Source organism: Panthera uncia, chromosome B4 (genome assembly GCF_023721935.1).
Source record: "Panthera uncia isolate 11264 chromosome B4, Puncia_PCG_1.0, whole genome shotgun sequence".
In the NCBI taxonomy this organism is placed as follows: Eukaryota; Metazoa; Chordata; class Mammalia; order Carnivora; family Felidae; genus Panthera; species Panthera uncia.
The window spans coordinates 108,715,662-108,725,569 of NC_064809.1; positions in this window are offsets into that span (position 1 = coordinate 108,715,662).

The window sequence follows — 9,908 nt, forward strand, 5'->3', positions numbered from 1 at the left end:
GCCTTTACCCTATGAGACTTCTGTCAGACCATGGGAACCAGCCTAGCAACAAAGATCACATTCAAGGTGTTGCCTTCCCATCCAAGCCCGTGTTCTAGGTAACCATGAAGGATAGTGTTATAGACTGAATTGTATTCCCTAGAATTTACATGTCGAAGTCCTACTCCCCAGTATCTCGGAATGTGACTAAATTTGGAAATAGGGTATTTTAAGAAGTAATTAAATTAAAATAAAGTCACTAGTGTGAGCCCTAATCCAATGTGACTGGTGTCCTCACAAGAAGAAAAGATTAGGATACAAACAGGCACAGAGGGAAGATCGTGTGAAGACAGAGGGAGATGGCCATCGACAAGCCAAGGAGAGAAGCCTCAGAAGGAATCAACCGTGCTGACACCTTGATCTTGGACTTCAAGCCTCCAGAATTAAGAGAAGACAAATTTCTGTTGTTTAGGCCGCCCTCTCTGTGGTACTTTACTATGGAAGCCCTAGGAAACTGATACAGGCACGCAGAATAGTAAGCAAAACACAACAGTCAATAAGTAAAAGACAAAGTCTTCAGATTTAAAAACCACGTGTAAATGAGTCCTTGGGCTTTGCTTACTCAAAGGAGTACTAACTGGAAACAATAGACCAGATACTTACTAGTTTTGTAAAGGAATTGTATTGCCAAAGAAACCGCAGGCCTAGCCTGACAAACCTTGTGATCATTCAAGCCCTAAAGCAACCCCTGGAACCCAGATCCCCCACCAGCAGGAAGGAGGCTGAGAATGAGGGCAAACTGTCCAAGGGCTGCTTCAGATGTGGTCAGAGGATAACAGAAGAAGAGAGGTCCTCCCAGAGAGTCAGAACCAAGAGCTGCCAGATGCTAAGCACAAGATTTAATCCCCCTCACCCCTTCCCCATTCTGGTCCAGCAGGATTTGATAACTAGCACAGCCTCATGACTGAGATGGATTTGCATTCCCTCCTTTTCCAAATAGGAGTTTTTGCTACAGTTGTTATGTTACTACCCCACTGAAGACTATTGGGTGAGATGGAACCAGGAAGTTATGGACCTAAAAGGAACACTAGTCTGACCTTATAGAAGGGCCAATTATCACCCTAAACCTTGAGTTTACTGCAATAACTGGACTGGGTTTTGAATGAATCCCTTGAGAAAGAGAGTAAGTATAGTCTAAGCGTGCGGAGGAGATACACATAGCTATTTAGGTTTCCCCCTGGACAAACCATGGTAGAAATTGTTGAATATCTCTCAATTCGTTCTCTACTCCTTCCTCATCATTAGAAGTCCACAGTTTTAGCTAGGTACATGCAACTAGGTATAGATAGGTGATTAAGCTGTGACCAGTGAGATGTAGGCAGAGATGACGTATGTGTCTTTAAAGGTAAGGAACATGCCTTTCCTCATTTCTCTATCTTGTTGCATGGAACGAGAAAGTAAGACCTGTGTTCCGTCCATGAGGATGATGGTCATGTATCCAGTTCATCAACCCGGGTGAGATGGACAGCTAGAAGCAACCTGTGTTCCAGATGACTCAGACCATCATTTTAGCCTCTATGTCTATACTTTTATATCAGAGAAAAACAAACACATGTCACATGTCGGCCACGGTATATGGAAGTTCCTGTTATTCACAACAGAACCGATAGCCCAACTAATAGACTGATCTTAAGTGTCTCCTTTTATGGGTACACCTGAAAAAAAGAAAAAGCAATGAAAGAATAAGAATCAAGGCAGAAAACCATCATGACTCTTCATTCCAGTTCCCCTGACCTTTGAGGGAATGTGCCACTTGTATTCTGCATACGTGTACAGCAAATGAGTCTGAGAAAAGCAAAGGAGATAGAGTAGGAAGTTGAATAAAAAATGGGAAAGTTGTACAGAGGCTGGATGAATGGTTCAGAAGCTGGCCAGTGTGGCTCACCTCCCTGAATGCTATCCGTACGGTGAGTCAAAAGGGAAGATGCTGAGAAAGATGGAAAAGAAATTCAGACCTGCATCCTGAAATGGACTATGCTAATTTTCCCAATTATCCAGGTCCGTCTTTAGCCACAGATGATCTCAAAGTGAAATGATGACTTCCGTAAATTTTTAATTTGCTTCTGAGATAAAGGAAAGAGAAATGGTATCTTGTGTGAAAAGTGCTCATTGGTGCACACATGCTCGCCCAGGAGGGCCATGGTTCCTGCCCACACAATTCCCATTTCTATTAATGAGAACTGTGTTGATAAAACTCCAGCCAACATATTCCATGATTTAGTGAGGCTGCTAGTCTATGCAGTGTGTAGAAGCAGTCTTGGGGATATCACAGCAATTGTTACAGCAAATAACAAGTGCCCTCATCCGTAATAGATTTCCATAATCATAGAGCCCCTTAGCCAAAGCATTTTGAGGGACGTATTGTTTAGCCTGGCAATTTGGTAATAGTAACTGCGTAAATCAGTGAGTGTTTGGCTGTAACGTTCTTGAGTTATAGGTAGAGGGAACAGAAGAAATTACCTGAATTCAATCAGAAGTCACCGCAATGACCCAAATAAACAAATGTCTTATTCTTGCCCTCTACATACATTCACCACATTATTTTTGCCCCTAGCAGCAAGTCTGGTTGAGGCCCAGTTTAAATCCCTTATACATTATAATTTCCTGATAAGTGGAGTAAAGAGCACACAGTCTCGGTCACCTGCTAAACATGTGACATGGGGTGTAAATTCATTTATTTGAACCTTAATATTAAAGGATTTTCTTGAATTTAAATCATCCAATACCAAGTTATGACTTCAATCCAAAACAGACATGCCCTGGAGAGTTAAGAGACCTTTTCAAAGACAAAGAGGGCTTCTAACGGGCTCACAATTAACCATTACGTGCTACTAGGGGCTGTTTAATTGGGACTGCCACTCTCAATTAATCAGCGACAAGTGAACAGAAGAGTGAGTAACCAAAATTTGGTACACATGCTACCAATTACTTCCATTAGGGATTATAATCAGATTGTATGTTTTCCTTTGATTTTTCTTTCTTCCTAGCTCCGAGAAGTTATGTAAATTAAAGTAGTGCGGGAAAGGAGATTAAACATAACTGTTTCCTTCCAAGTGTAAAAGAACCACTGCCCTGAAGCTCCTATACGTCTTCAGCTGTGATATTCCCGTGTGACTTCCGGCATTTGCTCTGCAGTGGAATCTAAGTTCCTCAGAATAAGTTCCTCAGAAATAACCAGGTAAGGCTCTTTGTGATTCAAACAGGAGGTTCATTCCTTTTTTTTCTTCACTGAGCAATAAGAGAGATCATTTAGCCAAGGGACAAACTTTCCCTTTTGCCCAATAAAAAGCAAGCATATTCAGTTTCTCTGCTATGATTCACTAGGTTTCTGATTGGCAGTGTTTTATTGGGGAGATGGAAGGGGAGAGAAAGGGAGGCCTCAATGATGATGCATCGAACTGAAAAGATCTTTGGCTTAAAGCTGCATTTGGAGCTGATTAAAATAGCTATCCCCCCAGAACTGCACTTTAAATTTTAACTCCCAGGATCAGACAGCTTTAAAATTTATATTTAAATGTGTGTATTTAAATATACATATTTAAATGTACATACATATTTAAATACAAATTATTTTTAAACTTTTGGGTTGTACAAAGCCCTTGATGTAAATTGATCATGAATGAAAGATAAACTTTAAAGAGAATGTGTACAGGATGTGACCTGATTACCACGAAATATTAACCTTGCTTCATATTTTTATTTGTAGTAAGAAGAAACTACAAGAATCCAGATTTATTTGGAAATTGTAATTTTTTTTCTCTTTAAATACCATCCAGCTCTTTCTAGATTCTATTAAAACAATTCTCTTCCTATGGTTGTGTTTCTGGTGATTCTCCCTAAGAGAATTTGTATGACTTTAAACTGTTCCTTGGATCATGGAGATACCACAGTGTGCAGCTGATACAAAAGTTACATAACTTTCCATGACTGGCCTTTCTGACATTTATTAAGAGTGCTGAGAATTTGAGTCTTCTAATTATGAGCAGGGTCAAATCAAGAGTTCATGCCCTTTTCAAGGACAGAGACAATTATGTAAATCAGCAGTCTGCAAAGTTCTTTAAGGGCCAGATAACAAATATTTTAAGTTTTCCAGACCACACGGTTATTGCTACAACTCCTAAACTCTGATTTCATGCTGAAAGCGGCCATCGAGGATGTGTAAACAAATGAGTGTGGCTGCATTTTAATAAAACTTTATTTATAAAAACAGAGTGCAGGCTAGATTTGGCCCTTGGAGTCTATAGTTTGCTGATCCCGGTTTTAGCCCTACGAAATAATAAAAATGTTGATTGACATGTCCTACCCCAAAATTGTTAGTAAATCTTATACAGGTCCCAGAAATGTGATTTTTTTTTTTTTAAAGCTCCCGCAGTTGATCCTGATTCAAAGTCAGATTTGTGATTTCTTGGTCCAGATAACAGCCCCAGTTTCTCCAATAACCCTCTAATATTAGAATTATCACCAGTATATTAATCAGGGTAATTAATGCTAGCTGCTACAACAGCAAACCCCAGATCTCAGTGGCTTCATCCAGTAAGAATTTATTTCTCTCTCTTATCACTATGCTCTATCTTAGTGCTATGCCATATGGAACACTTAGAAAAAAGAAATGGAGGAAGCATGCCAGCTCTTAGATGTCAGCACAAAAGAGACACACAAAGCCTCTTCTGCTCACAATTCATTGGCTAGAACTTCACCTGGCTCCAAACTACCTCCAGCCTACCGCAAGGGAGGCGGGGAGAGAAAAAGGAGCAAGTTAATATTTGGTGAGCTCTAACAGCCTCTGATACACCTGCCATGTTTTTTATCCGACTCGTCATCTGTAATTCTGTGATTCCACCTGCGTCCTCCAAATCACACAGAAAGACCAGATGCTCAAATAATGCTTGCCCATCCATTAAACTCCTAGCAACTCTGGAATAGACAACTTAACATCCAAAATATTGCTTACATCTAGCTTTGGGCAAAGGTTTAATTCTTGCAAGTCTGGAGTAGAGCTGCTTTTTATAAATCAACTTAGGTTTTTGGGTTGTTTCTGTTTTTGTCTTTGTTTTTATTAACCAGAAATTCATTGCGTGAAACTAGGACTGTTGGGATTTCTGGCTTCTGAATTGGATATACACAGCCAGGTGTCATGGCAAAAGAAAACAGCAGTTCGGCGTTTCATGAATCGTCCTCATATTTGTAGTTACAAAGGTCAGATGTTGGCTCGTTTAAGTAATACCATGTGTGGCCATGACACTCCATGTTAGAAGGGTAGGAAGTAAGGCCGACATTGCCTGCTCTAATCCAGTAACCAGGGCTGGTTTTCAAACGTAGGGGAAAATACTTGAATGGGAGGTATCTGCTTAAATATTTACTGACACAGATATCATTTCAAAAGTTATAGCCCTCTTAAAGGAAAAAGAAAACCCCCCCCAAGAAGAAAAAGATAAATGTTATCTCTAAGATGTTATGAGAGAAAAGTAAAATTTCAGGTAAATGCTAGAAAAACTGCATAAATATTTAAGAGGGCTGTGGCCTTCCCCACATAGATAGCATATGAAACTATTCCTTGAAGAAGACTGAGGGGGCAAAGGAGGAAGAACTAATGAAGTCACACTTTCTTACCAATGATAGCTTATGGCTTAAATTGTCTACACCCATGATCTGCTCATTCAGACCAAAAAGATATGCTAATCAGTAAAAGGTAGTGTCCTTCAGTGCACAGCCCTTACTCATGATAAACTGTGATCTGAAGTATTGCACAAGAATGTTTTTCTCTAACAGACCTGGGAGTGATAACAATAAAGTTGCTATTTAAACCCTGCCTTTTAACCTTTCATCTCAGGGCCGGTATCTGAATCCCTTGTCTATTAACCTGATAACGCCCTCACCACAGCTTGTCTTTCAGTTTTTCTGAATAACCAACCACCTAGGAGGAAGCACAAAGCACTTGCTCAGCCACCATGGTGGTCTTTGGCTGTTCCGCCGTCCCCAAAGGATCTTGGTGGATGTACAGCTGCAGATACGACAGGGCTGTGTGTACTAATTTCAACTGTTGGACTCGTTATCTAAATTCTGAAAAATGCTGCACAATTGTGCAAACACATAAAACCTGGCAAATAAACTGCCTTCTTAAATATAATGGATTCTCTCAGATCCACTCGCCAGGAAACTATATGGTACAAATAACGATTACAGCACCATGGCTTATAGCCAGTGGCTTCCTCAGAATCTTCAGTCCAGTACCTTTTAAAGAAAATAAACAAGGTTGCTAGAGTATTACGCTGGGAAGAATACCCTTGTTTGTACAGGAAAAGTGGAGTTTTTTGTGAGATATTTTTTTCCCTTTGTTTCTTTCTTAGAATATTTACATGCCTGTAAACTCTTTATCTCACAATTACAGAAAGCCTACATGTTTCATTTCCAGTAGAAAACAAGTCAATAACCCTTCAATAGATAAGGGATTGAAACCAAGCAATTATCTAATAAAAGTGTTTAAATTGCTAATTAAGACTAATTTCATATGTAGAAATCAGGAGTTTATCATTCATCTATCATAATGCCTAGAACAAGTACATCATAATTACATAGTTTAGAGATATAATTTGTTGACTCATGTATATTACAAACAAATGCCCTTTCCCCTGATTTTAGGATCAACAGGAAGGTGCTGTGATTTTACCATTTACTTAAGGCCACTGGATTCATAAGTCACAGATATTTAGAACAGACATGATCTTAAAGGATTATCTAATCACAGGTTCGCTTTACAGATGAAGAACAAATCTTAGAAAAAAGACAAAATCCAGACTAGATTTCTCCAGTCTAACTGTACCTGTTTCTCTTTCTTCATCCCCCATTTTCCAGCTGCACATCAATAAAAGAGGGTGGTTTATCTACGTATGCTTTGGGAAACTGGTAACTAGAAAGATGTTTGAGTGATAAGAATTCATAAGGACTCCTAAAGAAGCAAGAATTGTTGGCTCCAAAGTGACCCACTGCCATTGACAACTTTTCGCTCATCTGTTGAAATGCAGTCATCTTAAAAATAACATTTTTCACTTGTCCCTAATTCATTCTTGTTAACAGTGACAAATGACTCATTGAGAAATTACTTTTGGCAGCTTCCAATCTCCTGGTGAATTTTTATAACTGCCTTTTACCGGGTCAAGGAGCAACCGTGTGTAACCCTTTGGGGCCATTACTGGGTGTAAACTCTGTGGCAACTGCACTTGCTACATCATACATTTAATTGGTTCAAGTCTAATACCAGGGAGACCAAAGTTAACGTGCTCACAGACAGGATGCCTCATCACAAGCAGGAAAGAGAAATAACAGCCCTTGGCTCCAAAGAGACTCACATCAGAGAACATGTAGATAAATGGGAACATATCCACTATCCATAGTACAGCTCTAACCCAAGAGCGTGATCTACTGACTGGGGGGCCCTTGCACTTTTATTTCTACATACAAAAAGTCTGCATACATATTTCCACAGAATTATACAAAATAGAATCCTTTGAGTCATAAGACTTTGAAGCTCTAATGTATTATTTCATAGTTGAGAAAAGAGATACAGGAAGTCTAAAGTATCCACTCAGGATCACACAAGTATTTGACGGTAGAACTCAGACAAGAACCCACTTCTCCTGATACTTATTCTAGTGTATTATTTTTCATCACACTATGGATCACAATAATTCTCTATTATTTCTAACAGGTTTGAGTGTTAAAAAAAAAATCTTGTGGGGTACCTGGGTGGCTTAGTTGGTTAAGTGTCCAACTTCGGCTGAGGTCATGATCTCCCAGTTCGCGGGTTTGAGCCCCGCATCAGGCTCTCTGCTGTCAGCATAGAGTCTGCTTTGGATCCTCTGTCCACCGCCCCCCCCAACCCGCCCCCATCTCTCCTACATGTGCTCTCACTCTCTCTCTCTCTCTCTCTCTCTCAAAAATAAATAAACATTAAACAATAATCTTGCGGGGCACCTGGGTGGCTCAGTCGGTTAGGCGTCTGACTTCGGCTCAGGTCATGATCTCGCACTCTGTGAGTTCGAGCCCCGCCTCAGGCTCTGTGCTGACAGCTCTGAGCCTGGAGCCTGTTTCAGATTCTGTGACTCCTCCCCTCTCTGACCCTCCCCTGCTCGTGCTCTGTCTCTCTCTGTCTCTCAATAATAAATAAGTGTTAAAAATAATAATAATCTTGCATGATGGCAACATTTAGATTCCTAACTGTATTCTAATCTAATTTTAATCTATTCTTGAAAATTCTCTTCTATTTGAACAGTACTTTTGTGGCTTATTGCTATAACTTCTCTTTTTCTCTTCACTAAAAAGCTAGTTTAAAACAGAGTGACAACTTTATTGCCCTGCCCAATAGTGTTAATAACGCCTGAACTAAAATAAAAATTGTTTTGTCAGCTATACAAGGGATATATTTTTAATTTCCTTTTAGAATGTTTTATAGTTGATCTCAAAATAGTTACCTTTTGAAATATAGTTTATGCTGTCACTTTGAAAATTATTATGGGATATTTCTAAGGAAAAGGGAGGACCTGAATTGAAGATTAACTTTGAGTTAAAAAGGAAAGCAAAGAGATAAGATCAAAGGCAAAATTGCCCCTAAGGGCTTCAGGATCTCTGGGGAAAATTGTTCTCTTCCCCCAAAATCTCATCAATTAGAAGAAAGCAAATGTACAGCTCTTTACTCAGCCAGATACAATCAAAGCATTACATTCTGTATCCATGAAACAGGAATTTCCACAAACTGACAGAACAGTCTGTTTGGATATAAGGTCAAAGGAGTTCCTTTTACGTTTGCTAGAACTTCTGTTAGTACAGTTATCTTTATCTCTCTCTCTCTTTTTCCAGAAAGTGGATGATTAAGACTACCGTGCTGAAGAAAAATGCCCCACTGAGTCACAAAGCTAAGGATGTCTGTAGTCACTGTCCTAATAGAAGTTTTTTTCTGGGGGGGGGGGGGCGGATTTATACTTGTGCTGATTCACAGCTTCCCACACACTGAGGTGATGAGGAGAAAGTTTCCTCCTCTTCCAGTTAATTATAAAATGCATGAAACTAAATATATATATATATATATATATATATATATCTCATATGGTTATTTCAGACGTTGGACTCTCTGTATTTATAGAAATTAAGATTCCCCAATTAAATATATTTTACAATGAGTCATTTTGGGATGGAGGAAGATAGACTGTGGAGAGAAGAGAATACTCCCTCTGGTTTTCTATTAAAAAAAAAAAATCACAAAAACAAATGCAAACCAAATCACACAGTTAAAGATTATCCCAAAGGATGAATGGCACTGGCAAAGAGACCCAGCCGTGACGAACATTTAGACATATCACTAGTTAATATGCTCTTTCCTTCACAAGCAGCAAATCTTCTCCAGGGTAAGGGAAGGGAAACTGACATTTATTTAGGCCTTACTGTGTGCTGCGCCTGAGGCTTGTACTTACTGGATGCCTTTTTTAAACCCCAGGTTAAGCCTGTAGTGGATGATTCCCCCCACTGCATACAGATAAGAAAGGCTCAGACAGGGAAAGGCGAACAACATATACTAACTACATTATGGACATTCTTTCAACAAAGAGTATTTGAACAATTAAGTCCACCTGAAGTCAGGAGATGTGAAAATAGACTGAGTTTGCCTAAAATTAAATCAACAGGGGCGCCTGGGTGGCTCAGTCGGTTAAGTGTCTGACTTTGGCTCAAGTCATGACCTCGCAGTTCATGAGTCCAAACTGTGCGGCATCAGGTTCTGTGCTGACAGCTCAGAGCCTAGAGCTTGCTTTAGAATCTGTGTCTCCCTCTCTCTCTCTCTCTCTCTGCCCCTCCCCTGCTCGCGCTCTGTCTGTCTCAAA